We start from the raw sequence: 12405 nt of genomic DNA, 5'->3' as shown, positions 1-12405 counted from the left end.
GTTCGAGAAGAAGGTTTCTGTATATAATTTATTACTTGTATAGCAACAACTCATCTGGCTGTAGATACTTACTGCTACCTGTGCAAAGCTGGGACATGTCGCTAGTTAATAATGAATGTCAGATATTATGGAAAATATTCGGATACCTGGATGCACAAAAACTTCAGAAGAATTATGTTACCAGATGGAATGATTCAGTTTCACTGCAGAGAAAGGACACCTGAAATGTTAGGTGCATACAGCACGAATGGATGACTTATGATAAAACAAACGAAAATCTTTGACATCATAATCAGGACCCAAAAAATCGAAGTACGAAGCCAGCACACACCCAGAATGGTCTCAAGGAAGTCGCTGTTGACGAAAATACAACTATGCAGACGACATACAGACAGACCGACTCTGTTGTCACTACCAAAAAGTAATGCATACTTCTGTCGTATCCATCTTGGGGTACCTACAGCCCTTAGGTTGCATTCAAAGTGGCACTAACAGTGGTCAGCAGAGGTTGCCCGATAACAGTGGCTGATAGTTCTGTCACAGTGCATCCAATCTTCTTTGTCAGTTTTTGGTGAAGTCAAGGAAGTTAGAATATACTATATCAAGGAGGTTAGAATCTATTCTAAGATGGCAAGTATTGTACACTCTTTTCTCAGTTACTGAAATAATGAAACAAGTTTCACAAATACAAGAGATTAACTGAGAAATGTTCTGTCACATACTCAAGATGATTTGTAGGGGCAGTGAAAAGTAAGATTACAAACACTCTACACAACTCCAAATAAATTCAGCAAAACAGACATGTGTCAATTAACCTTCTACGACTGCCATTCCACATACATGACATGACATGACACACACACAAATTTTAGAATACTATACTCTGAGCACATAAAGAACTGAAAATTGGAAACACATACACCATATTTGCAAACCCCTGCATACAACAGAATCGCCACCGTATTCGTATAAAAATATCAGTAAGCAGAAGCAATAATTCTCAGACAGTTAATGCGTGCCTACCACAATCCAAGAAAGATCAACTACAATCCAAGAAAGATCAACTACAGTAACTTGAAGCATCAAAATGAACATATACCACCTTTCTCACTTGACTGAACAATTTGATCCTAGATCCTATCGAAGTAGCCCCTTGGCTAACTAAACACAGTTGTCAACGATTCTGGAGGTCTTGGAGCAAACAAGGAAATTTTCAGCTGTGATGCTTCATAGCTCATCTGTCACAGCCCACTGGATGTCTGCAATATCTTGACGAAGCTTTCCTTCCAGTCGCCTTTTCACTCACGAAAACAAGGAAAAAATCACAAGGCAAGAGGTTGGGCAAATATGGTGGATGTGGAATGGCGATAACAGAATGTCTGGCCAGGTACTCAGAAGCAGGTCAAGCAGTATGGGCTTCTGCATTGTCGTGCAGTAGAAACCAGTCTCGAGAATGCCCAAATCAAGGCGGCAACATCGAATTGTTTGTCGCAAACATTTTGAGACTTCGGTGTAAAGAGTTTGGTCCACTGTTTAACCTGGAGGAACATATTCGTGGTGAGCTAGTCCTTTACTATATAATAATGTGATCAACATTGTCTTTGTTCTCGAAGGTTGTCATTTGACTTTTTCCAAGGCTGGCAATCTACGACTCCGCCATTCAGCACTGACGCTTCGTATGAGGGTCATACTGGTAGCACCAACTTTTATTCCCAGCAATAACCTTTGACAGAAGTCTGGGATCACATCTGGCTCCATCCAGTAGTTCATCACAAATTCTTCATCTTTCCTCTTTCTGAACATCTGTTGGTGTGTGAGGGACTAGTTTTGCATTATGTTTCTGTTTCCCTAAATCTTTACATAACATTTTAAGACACACATCACGATTCAAATTAAGTTCTTCTGATATTACACGCACAGTTACATGACAGTCTTCTTGCAATAACAGCCTTATATGCTCCATGTTTGCATCGGTACATGCTGCAGATGCGCTACCAGCTCTGCGATCGTCTCACACCGAATGTCTGCCTTCGCAAAACCTACTGCGCCACTCAAAAGCCCAATTTCTTGAAAGTGCCTTGTTTCCATATGCTTGCTTAATCATCATCCACATTTCACTAGAGGTTTTCCTGAGCTTGATGCAGAACTTAACGTTCACTCTTTGCTCAACAATCAGCATTAATTGTGTCACCATAGCTAATGCGCCAAGAACCCAAGCAGTGAGTTGCTAAGCACAGCCATGCAATCTAGTGAGTTTGCACGGAAACATGGCCAATGTTATTTCAAGGATGCACACATACCAGGTAACACAAAGCAGTATTTGGTTCTTTTTAGTTTTTGCAAACCCAGAAAAAACTGTCCTGGAACTTTTCTGACAAAGGGAGTAATTTAGGCCTAAAATGACCGAAACAGATTTTTCATGCATGACATGCTGCAATTTAAGTACAAGCAAGAGGCTGAAATACCAAGACTGCCACAGAGCATACTTAATGTAATGTGACATTCAATTAATTATTAACAAATTTTTATTTTTAAGTTTTTCAAAACTTGTGGTTCCCAATAAAGTAGTGATTTCAGATCGTAGACTTCTAGACATATTGCTGATATTACATTTCTCATCCTAAGGTGCCACAAACTTGTTTCTTGTACTAAACTTAAACATTTCCTCCCAATCCAAGTTTTGGACGTGGGAAATGTCGCCCGATTCAACTGAATGGAGGGAGACGGAGAGGCGGGTTTGAATTCCTCTGACTGTCATCCAAGTCTGTAAGTTTGGGTACTGGGATCAGTTGCAGTGAGACTGTCCACATACTGGCATGCCAAATGCGCCAGTGTCAGACCACTACGACCACAGTCTGAATCTGAAGGTGGCAAGTGACCACTGCATGTCAGATCTTCAATGTTCTGTGCATCACAGGAGCAGTCGAATATTTGCACAGCATTACAGTGGTGTAAAATGGAAATGCATGCACGGTCTGAGCATTAATAACACAACAAGACATGTCAACTGACTGAACAGTGTATACAAGTTGCATTGCCTGATCCACAATTGAAAACACAGTGCATCCTATGCAATGCAATGGGAATAATTGTCTCACACACACACCACTCTGGAAGAGTGATACATATCCATACATATTCCTTGCTAACGAACGATACACGTGAACAAAAGAACAATGAAACAAATTATTATAAAGGAAACAACAGCTATTGTGTGGATTTATTGCTTACTAGCCTTTTCCTCAAAGTTTTGTCTGCACTTGTGTATGTCACATATGATGCACATGTCTCTTCCTCCTCCTCTCTTGGTCCATCTCCTCCTCCTCCATCTCTGCCCTTCTCCTCTACAGCTCACTCTCTACCCCTCTCCTCTTCTCCCCACCACTGCAAATCTTCTCGTCTCCCCTCTCTGCCCGTCTCCTACTTCCACATTCTTTCTGTCCATCTTCTCCTCCCCCTATGTCCATCTCCTACACCCCTCTCCCCCCCCCCCCCAATTTTCTCCCCCCCTCTCTTGTCTGCAGCCTACACTGCCCATCCCTCCACCCCATCTCCTTCTCAGCCTGTCTCCCCCTCCCCTCTCCTTGCCCATTTCATCCTCCCCTTCTCTCCCTGTCCGTCTCGCCCTCATCCCCCTCTCTATGTCCATCTCATCCTGCCCTCTCTTCCCCAGTCCCACTCCTCCTGCTCTCCTCTCCCAATCCATTCCCTCCTGCCCCTGACTCTATCCACCCCTTCTGCCCCTCTCCCAATCCATGCCCTCTTGCTCCCTTCTCTGTTCATCCCCTCCTCTATCCTTATTCTTCCCCTTGCCCCCTCACTTTGGCCAACCACACGTGTATCCCCTGCAAAAGAGAGTGATAATGGAAGCGTATACTACTCTGACAACATTCCTGCAATGCAGGGCAGCCTATATGGCAATGGCTAAAAATAGGTTTGTTGCCCGTATATCCATTCCAATTGGAGCTAGGAAGATATAAACAAGACAGTGCTGATACTCATGAAGTTTGCCATTTATATGCCAGATTTGGATGAAACTGATCCAGTAGTAAGGACGGTGCTGGACATACAGACATACATACAGTCTGCTTTATACTTATATATCGATTTGCGTATGGAGAACCAGGCCAATGGATGATGCGTCTCCAAAACTGCACAGGAATCACAGTAAGTTTGCGAAAGGAAATACCTGTATAGGCATGACAGGGAAGCTTCCTGTATTATTGGCCTACGCTGGAGTAGCATATTGTCATAAGAATAAACGAGCGCCAACATGACGTTGCCTGTAATCCTATTAAAACAAATGAATTAATCTGCCGTTCCCAATTCTGAGTTTGTACTTAGTGTTATCAAGTGAGATGTGATGACTGCAGTCTTCTGTCATTTTACAGACACTATAAATCTTTTTGAACAATTCATGGAGTATTTATACAAAAATTATCAAAATAGCTACTGAAGAATGTAGTGTATGATAAGGTCCTAAAAAGGATGATTATCTGTTGAGATAAACCAATTAATAACAAACTAGCTGGTGACATGAGTAATACCACAGCAACCAAATACACTTTTTCCACAATATGTTAGCCTTTTATCCTCAAATGGTTACATCTTCTATGGATTGTTTTCATACCTCTGAAATTTTACCCCATTTGTAAAACTGCATATCCAAACCACAATTTATTTACATCTAAATCCATACTTCACAAACCACAGTACACTGCACAAAGAAATTTCATAACACTGCTACGTCATTAACTTTCCTGTTCCACTCACAAGAGCAAGAAAAAAATAACTGTATACCTCTGTACTTACTGTCCTTGGTGATATACCCAAGGCAGTTTAATTTTTACAGTCTGTCACAAATATTAACTCATTGAATGATTTTTTATAATATTTCACCATAAGAATGTAGTCTTCCCTCCAGGAATCGCATACAAATTCACAGGGCATTTTTATAACATTACAATACCACAGCATATTTCTGAATTGCTTGCACACCTCTGAATACGTTATATGTCTTCTTTTAATCAAACTACATCAATCCATACCATCTTATGGGTGGAGAGGTTCTCTTCATTCTATGCGAAGACACCAAGATTTGAATGCCTATTTCAAATTCTTATTTAGTATTAGCCACCGTTCCTACTATGGACCAAGGGTTTTAGGAAGGAGCAATTAGCACATTCCTCAATATGACTATTTAATTCTGAGGATCTTTGCAAAGGATTTTAAGTAATATGTTTGTTTGCATGGACATCTTTCATCGGCGCCAACAGCCATACTCGTGGCCATCATCAGTCCAAACATTCAAACTTTCGTGATGTCAACTTCAAAACCACAGTATCCATTACATGTGAAATTTGCCATGGGGAAGTGCCGTGAAAATTAGAAGAAAAATTAATTTAGACAGTGAAGCATTCAGTAACTACAATGCACTTGCCACTTTTGGCAGAAAAACATAATATTTGCTACCAAAGTGCTTACTTATTCTGCTACAAACAGTAAAAGAAAGATTCTTACCAAGTATTAAACCACCAGGACCACCCATAATTGCAAGACACTTACGAGGGCAGTTCAATAAGTAATGCAACACATTTTTTTTCTCGGGCAATTTTGGTTGAAAAAACCGGAAATTTCTTGTGGAATATTTTCAAACATTCCCGCTTCGTCTCGTATAGTTTCATTGACTTCCGACAGGTGGCAGCGCTGTACGGAGCTGTTAAAATGGCGTCTGTAACGGATGTGCGTTGCAAACAACGGGCAGTGATCGAGTTTCTTTTGGCAGAAAACCAGGGCATCTCAGATATTCATAGGCGCTTGCAGAATGTCTATGGTGATCTGGCAGTGGACAAAAGCACGGTGAGTCGTTGGGCAAAGCGTGTGTCATCATCGCCGCAAGGTCAAGCAAGACTGTCTGATCTCCCGCGTGCGGGCCGGCCGTGCACAGCTGTGACTCCTGCAATGGCGGAGCATGCAAACACACTCGTTCGAGATGATCGATGGATCACCATCAAACAACTCAGTGCTCAACTTGACAATTGTTCACCAGTTGGGATATTCAAAGGTTTGTTCCCGCTGGGTCCCTCGTTGTCTAACCGAACACCGTAAAGAGCAAAGGAGAACCATCTGTGCGGAATTGCTTGCTCGTCATGTGGCTGAGGGTGACAATTTCTTATCAAAGATTGTTACAGGCGATGAAACATGGGTGTATCACTTCGAACCTGAAACAAAACGGCAATCAATGGAGTGGCGCCACACCCACTCCCCTACCAAGAAAAAGTTTAAAGCCATACCCTCAGCCGGTAAAGTCATGGTTACAGTCTTCTGGGACGCTGAAGGGGTTATTCTGTTCGATGTCCTACCCCATGGTCAAACGATCAACTCTGAAGTGTATTGTGCTACTCTTCAGAAATTGAAGAAACGACTTCAGCGTGTTCGTAGGCACAAAAATCTGAACGAACTTCTCCTTCTTCATGACAACGCAAGACCTCACACAAGTCTTCGCACCCGAGAGGAGCTCACAAAACTTCAGTGGACTGTTCTTCCTCATGCACCCTACAGCCCCGATCTCGCACCGTCGGATTTCCATTTGTTTGGCCCAATGAAGGACGCAATCCGTAGGAGGCACTACGCGGATGATGAAGAAGTTATTGATGCAGTACGACGTTGGCTCCGACATCGACCAGTGGAATGTTACCGTGCAGGCATACAGGCCCTCATTTCAAGGTGGCGTAAGGCTGTAGCATTGAATGGAGATTACATTGAAAAATAGTGTTGTGTAGCTAAAAGATTGGGGAATAACCTGGTGTATTTCAATGCTGAATAAAACAACCCCTGTTTCAGAAAAAAAATATGTTGCATTACTTATTGAACTGCCCTCGTAACTCTTACTGAGCAATGGCTAAGTCTAAAAATTTTGTTGATGCTTGTAAGAAAGCTGAATACTGTATCACAATCGTTTTAATGAAGAACAAAATACAATATTTTAATGAAGAAAAGGATCCACCAAGTTAGATTTAGGTTGTGTTTTGGCAATTTCTCAGTTCTCTAACACTGCTTACTCAGAAATGTTACTGCTTTACTGCCATTTACTCATGCATAGATTATTCATTTAATGCCAAAATTAGACAAAAATAGCAATTCACTTTGAATAATTTAATAATAATTATCATGTGAATAATGATTTCATTGAATTTGAATGGACTACTAACTATCTTCTTTCTTAATCATTTTTGTTTAATATCTTGTATTTTAAATTTTATACTATTCAAAAATTAATTCTCAACTGGAAATTTAACGTATATTTCAAATCAAAGTAATCTGTCAAATTAAAGCAAAATAACATAATAAATATTATTTTTCATAAATATTTGAAGCTATTATGACTAGTTACACTCTGTAAAACAAAATACATAACTACAATATGTGTAATTACGAAAATTTCTCAGAAAAAATATTGGAACTACAGCCACCTCAATCAAAACAAGTATACTTTTCTATGGCACTTCCATTAAAATACGTAGGCTATAGGTTTACTTAAACAAACCATTTTAAAAAGCCATTCAATGTCTTAAGAATTTTGTATGAAAAACTTATAGAATGTAAAATACAAAATCATTAGCGAGAGCTGCCACAAAAGTTCATGCCATGATGCTTGGAAGCACAACAAATAAGATGTGTTGGGTGTATGATGCAGAGTATTCTATATGACTGTGAACTAGCCAAGGTTATCACTAAGGTGTTGTTCTTACAACATGGACTGACTGTAGAAAACGAAAGCTGTAAAGCAGTAAATGTGATTTATTTGTCAATGGGTGCTGGACTCCTAAGTACCTCAGCAATATTTACAGTTAACAGTAATCCTCTAGACAGAAACAGAAAAAAATAGGGCAAACTTAAGTATATCTGAACAGTATTTTATTTTTTGTATCAAACCGATCAATTCTGAAGGCAGCTTCTAGTTGTAGGCAGGAAAATGCTAATATCTCAGTTACACAATGTGAGATCATATTTTGAACTTGCCAAAAATCTACATTAATGATCAAATTTATTTTTTGTTAAAAGCCATCTTGTTAACACCTTGAGCTACATGTAAAGTACTTAATTGCCAGGGTGGTATTTGGGCTTAGGACTTATCACCAGTGTTATATTATGTATCTCTATATCAAATGATGGGCATGCAAATTATAAAATCTCTATGATGTTGATCTCACTGTACAGAGGTCATAGTGCATACGTTACTGCTGTCATATGCTGTGGTTGTCGCTGTCGCAGCAATAAGCAATGGGCCTGTTAGACGCTCCTAATAGAAATTAAATAATTTTAATGTTCTTTTTGTTGTGCCTGTCTGCAGCTAAACAGGTCATCTTTACAATGAGTAGTAATATATCCTTTTGCTAACATGTTGATGTATCAACTGTGCACTTTCCATTGTTTGAAATAACTTTATATTTTCAGGACTGATCCATTAACAAAGCCACAACTATTTTCTTCCCACCCTTGTCTGCCACACTGTTCTATCACCATAAGGCACGAACTCATGTTAAACCATTTCATTGTAATCGAATAAAACAATGAGAAGTACCTCTACATGTGATCAAACTTGCTGAATTTTTTTGGTCTCAGTATCCATTGGGACGACTGGACCTCGGTTTTGACATCATACCCATGTTTCGTCACTTGCTACAACTTTCGTTATAAGATCTGGATCATTGTCATTCATTCAGCAATTCCTGAATGATGTCTATGAAACGCCGTTTTCGGTCAAAATTCAACAACTTCAGAACAAACTTTACTACTGTGTGTTTCATGTCCAAAACATCTGAAAAAACTGCTTGGCCTGACCAAAAGGATATGCTGGCATCATCAACAAACTCTCTGACACTGATTCAGCAATTTTACAGAACCATTTTCTTTACTTCTTCCTCATTGTTGTTAGTAATCTGTTTCCAAACAACATATACAATGCATAATTTCAACATTTTCACTGTTTTACAGATATTTTTGATGTGATATAGACACAGAGATAAACTGGGGCAACAGATCACAGGAAATGCAATAACTATGTAATAAGCCAGCAGAGATTAGGTGTTACTTATAGCAAAATACTCAGAAACTGTCCCTGAACAACCTCCAAAATTTTCTCAGCAGAGTTTGGGTTCATCCTGTAGTGTTTGTTAGCTTGTCACATTCTAAAGTCATACATACCTGCAATCAGACTGGAAGCTCCTCACTGAAATCTCGTGTAGAATAGCACTGATAAGTTTCAAAGTATCTGACAATGAAAACAGCTGTGGAACTTAATTCACAGAATATTAGGACACTGACTGAAGTGATTGACAGTAACTGGGAGAGTCTCTGTTGTGAGCATTGAGAACACACCACTTCCAGCTAATGTCATAACTGATTAGTACCAAAATCTCAAGTAATCAACAAGACACAGATATAGTACACACTGCTCTTCTGCACAAAAAAACGACTCTGGTGTCACAAATTCTAAAACAATTCAGAAAAAATGTTAGGAGCCTCTAAGAAATATAGAAGTACAAGAGTTGCCACACAGCTCCATAGAAGCACTGCATTACACAAAGGTATTTAAACTCATGCAAACAGAACTCCCACTGCATTTCTCCCACACACAACTCCTCCTACTCCTCCTCCTCCCCCCCATCTTTGCAATTCCTCCCACACTGTGGAACTAGTCTAGTCACAGCCAGCAATAGTATGAATGGGCTCTCAAGGTTAATAAACAGCCAAGAGCGTGGGAGTAAAGCCTATTCTGAGACTGACACTCCCCCTCTTCCCCCTCCTCCCTCTCTCTCTCTCTCTCTCTCTCTCTCTCTCTCTCTCTCTCTCTCTCACACACACACACACACACACACACACACACACACAAGATGAAGCACCTCTGGATAGCACATGTCAATGCAAAAACCAACATCGTTCACAGTTGTGCAAAAAACAGCCCTTGAATACAAGCCAACAGTGTGTCACTTATATGCCACGTGTTAGAAGGATGAGGAGTTCAATTAATTCTTGGCTCCAATAATAGCCTGAATATGTATTTTTAGAGGCCCGTGGAACACACTTGTGTATTTCTGTAGCAACCTGAACTCTTGGAACTGTGTGCTACATGTTAAAGCCAGGAGGCAGAATCTGCAACCAATCTTGTGTTAAACAAGTGTTACTTAAAATCAGCACTTTTCAGCTTTTTCTCAGAAGATACAACTTGTAAACTGAGTACTATCCAACTGACGATTTTTTTTAACAAATACTTTATATTTGTCACTAAATTATGTTAAATACAAGCATACAAGCATTTTGTTTGAACACACATATGCTATTTACTGATAGTGTTTTCAAATTAAATGTAGACATTGTCTATTATGATTATTGTGAACGCTTTTAAACTACCTCACCAGCTTAAACAAATTAAAAAAAATTAAAAAAAGAAAAAAAGTTACAAAACGATGCTATCCAGTTATTCCATTTCCCAGCAATCATCTACATTAAGTAAGGAAAGACAGAACATATGAACAGTGATGTCATTAAGGAAATGAAGTTCAAAGCTGAAAATTTCAGCAAAATAATTACATACTAGGAATCATTCTGAACACACACACACACACACACACACACACACACACACACACACACACACACACACACACACACACACACAGAGAGAGAGAGAGAGAGAGAGAGAGAGAGAGAGAGATGTAATTCTGAAACTACCGTAGACTCCAAACAGCAATTAGTAAAACACTAATAGGCATCCAAAATTCTAAAACCTATATGTGATGTACATTTATAGACAACAAATAAATGACTACAATTTCAGAAAATTTGGATGATTTATTCAACAGAAAGAGCTTCACAAATTGAGCAAGTCAATAACGCATTGGTCTGCCTCTGGTTCTTATGCAATCAGTTTTTCGGCTTTGCACCGATTGATAGCATCACTGGATGTCCTGAGGGATATTGTACCAAATTCTGTTCAATGTGCGCATTAGATTGGCAAACTCCCGAGCTGGTTAGAGGGATCTACCCATAACACTCCGAACATTCTCAACTGGGGAGAGATACGACAACCTTCCTGACCAAGGTAAGGTTTCGCATGCACAAAGACATGTAGTAGAAACTCTCACCATGTGCGGGTGGGCATTATCTTGCTGAAATATAAGTCCAGAATGGCTTGCCATGAAGGGTAACATAATGGGGTGCAGGATATTGTTGACATACCGCTGTGATGTAAGGGTGCTGCAGATGACAAACAAAGGGGTCCTGCTATGAAATGAAATGGCACTGCAAACCATCACTCCAGGCTGTCAGGCCGTACGGTGCACGACAGTCGGTCAGTATCCTACCGCTGTCTCGAGCATCTCCAGACATGTCTTCGGCCTGAAATCTCATTGACCAGAATACAATTGTGTCTAGTGATGAGTCCCATTTAGAACTGAGCGTCAATGATGGTTGAAGGCATGTCAGGAGAAACACCGGACAGCAGAGGGATATCAACTCGGTTGTCGACCACCGTAAGGCCCGACAACTGGCAGTGATGGCATGCAGTGCCATTTCTTTTCGTAGCAGGATCCATTTGGTAGTCATCCATTGCACACTTCAGCACAGCAGTATGTCAAGGATATTCACACCCTGTTATTTTAGCACGGCAACGCCCACCCACACAGGGCGAAAGTTTCTGCTGCTTGTCTTTGTGTTTCCCAAATCTTTCCTAGGCCAGCAAGGGAGCCAGAACCTACCCCAATTGAGAACGTTTGGAGCATTATGAGCAAGGCTCTCCAACCACCTCCGGATTCTGATGATCCAACATGTCAACGGAACAGAATTTGGCACAATATACCCAAGGCAGACATCCAACAACTCTATCATTCAATGCCCAGCTGAATAATTGCCTGCATAAGGGTCAGATGTGGACCAACACGATACTGACTTGCTCAGTTTGTGAAGCTCTTTCTCTTGAATAAATCATTCAGTTCTTCTGAAATTGTAATAATTTGTCTGTCTGTGCATGTACATCACATCTACAAATTTCCATCCTATTCGGATATTTCCTTTGTGGCGCATCTTCTCTCTCCTCCTCCTCTTTATTTTTATTTATTAGTAGAGTGTATTTAGGCAGAGACAAAGATTGGTTATGAAATCTGATATCAAAGAAAGGAAACAGCCTTCAAGCATACAAAACATATTTACAACAAAAAAAGTGCATCTCAAAGAACACAAAACTGAGACACAACAACACATTCATCAAACTAGAGTGTTTCTTTATGGTACTGAAACACACATTTGAAACAGAAAGACACCAAAGAAATTTGAAAGAGAAAATGGAAAGTAATAAAAAATCCTAGGTCCAAATTATTCTAAAGAAGGAACTCGCACACTAAGAGC

General features: G+C 40.0%; 1 protein-coding gene across 2 annotated transcripts in view; it reads right to left on the bottom strand.

Moving 5' to 3' along the window:
- Positions 1–9726, bottom strand: part of LOC126425288 (uncharacterized) — a 390004-nt gene extending 380278 nt beyond the window's left edge. For both annotated transcript variants that reach the window (XM_050088259.1, XM_050088260.1), the window contains exon 1: positions 9208–9726. The gene's annotated coding sequence lies outside the window, so the exon portion shown is untranslated. The remainder of the gene's footprint in view (positions 1–9207) is intronic.
- Between the last annotated feature and the right edge of the window lie 2679 nt (positions 9727–12405).

Source organism: Schistocerca serialis, chromosome 10 (assembly GCF_023864345.2).
Source record: "Schistocerca serialis cubense isolate TAMUIC-IGC-003099 chromosome 10, iqSchSeri2.2, whole genome shotgun sequence".
Taxonomy (NCBI): Eukaryota; Metazoa; Arthropoda; class Insecta; order Orthoptera; family Acrididae; genus Schistocerca; species Schistocerca serialis.
Note: the sequence above shows the minus strand (reverse complement) of the source record. Positions and strands in the feature narration are given on the sequence as shown.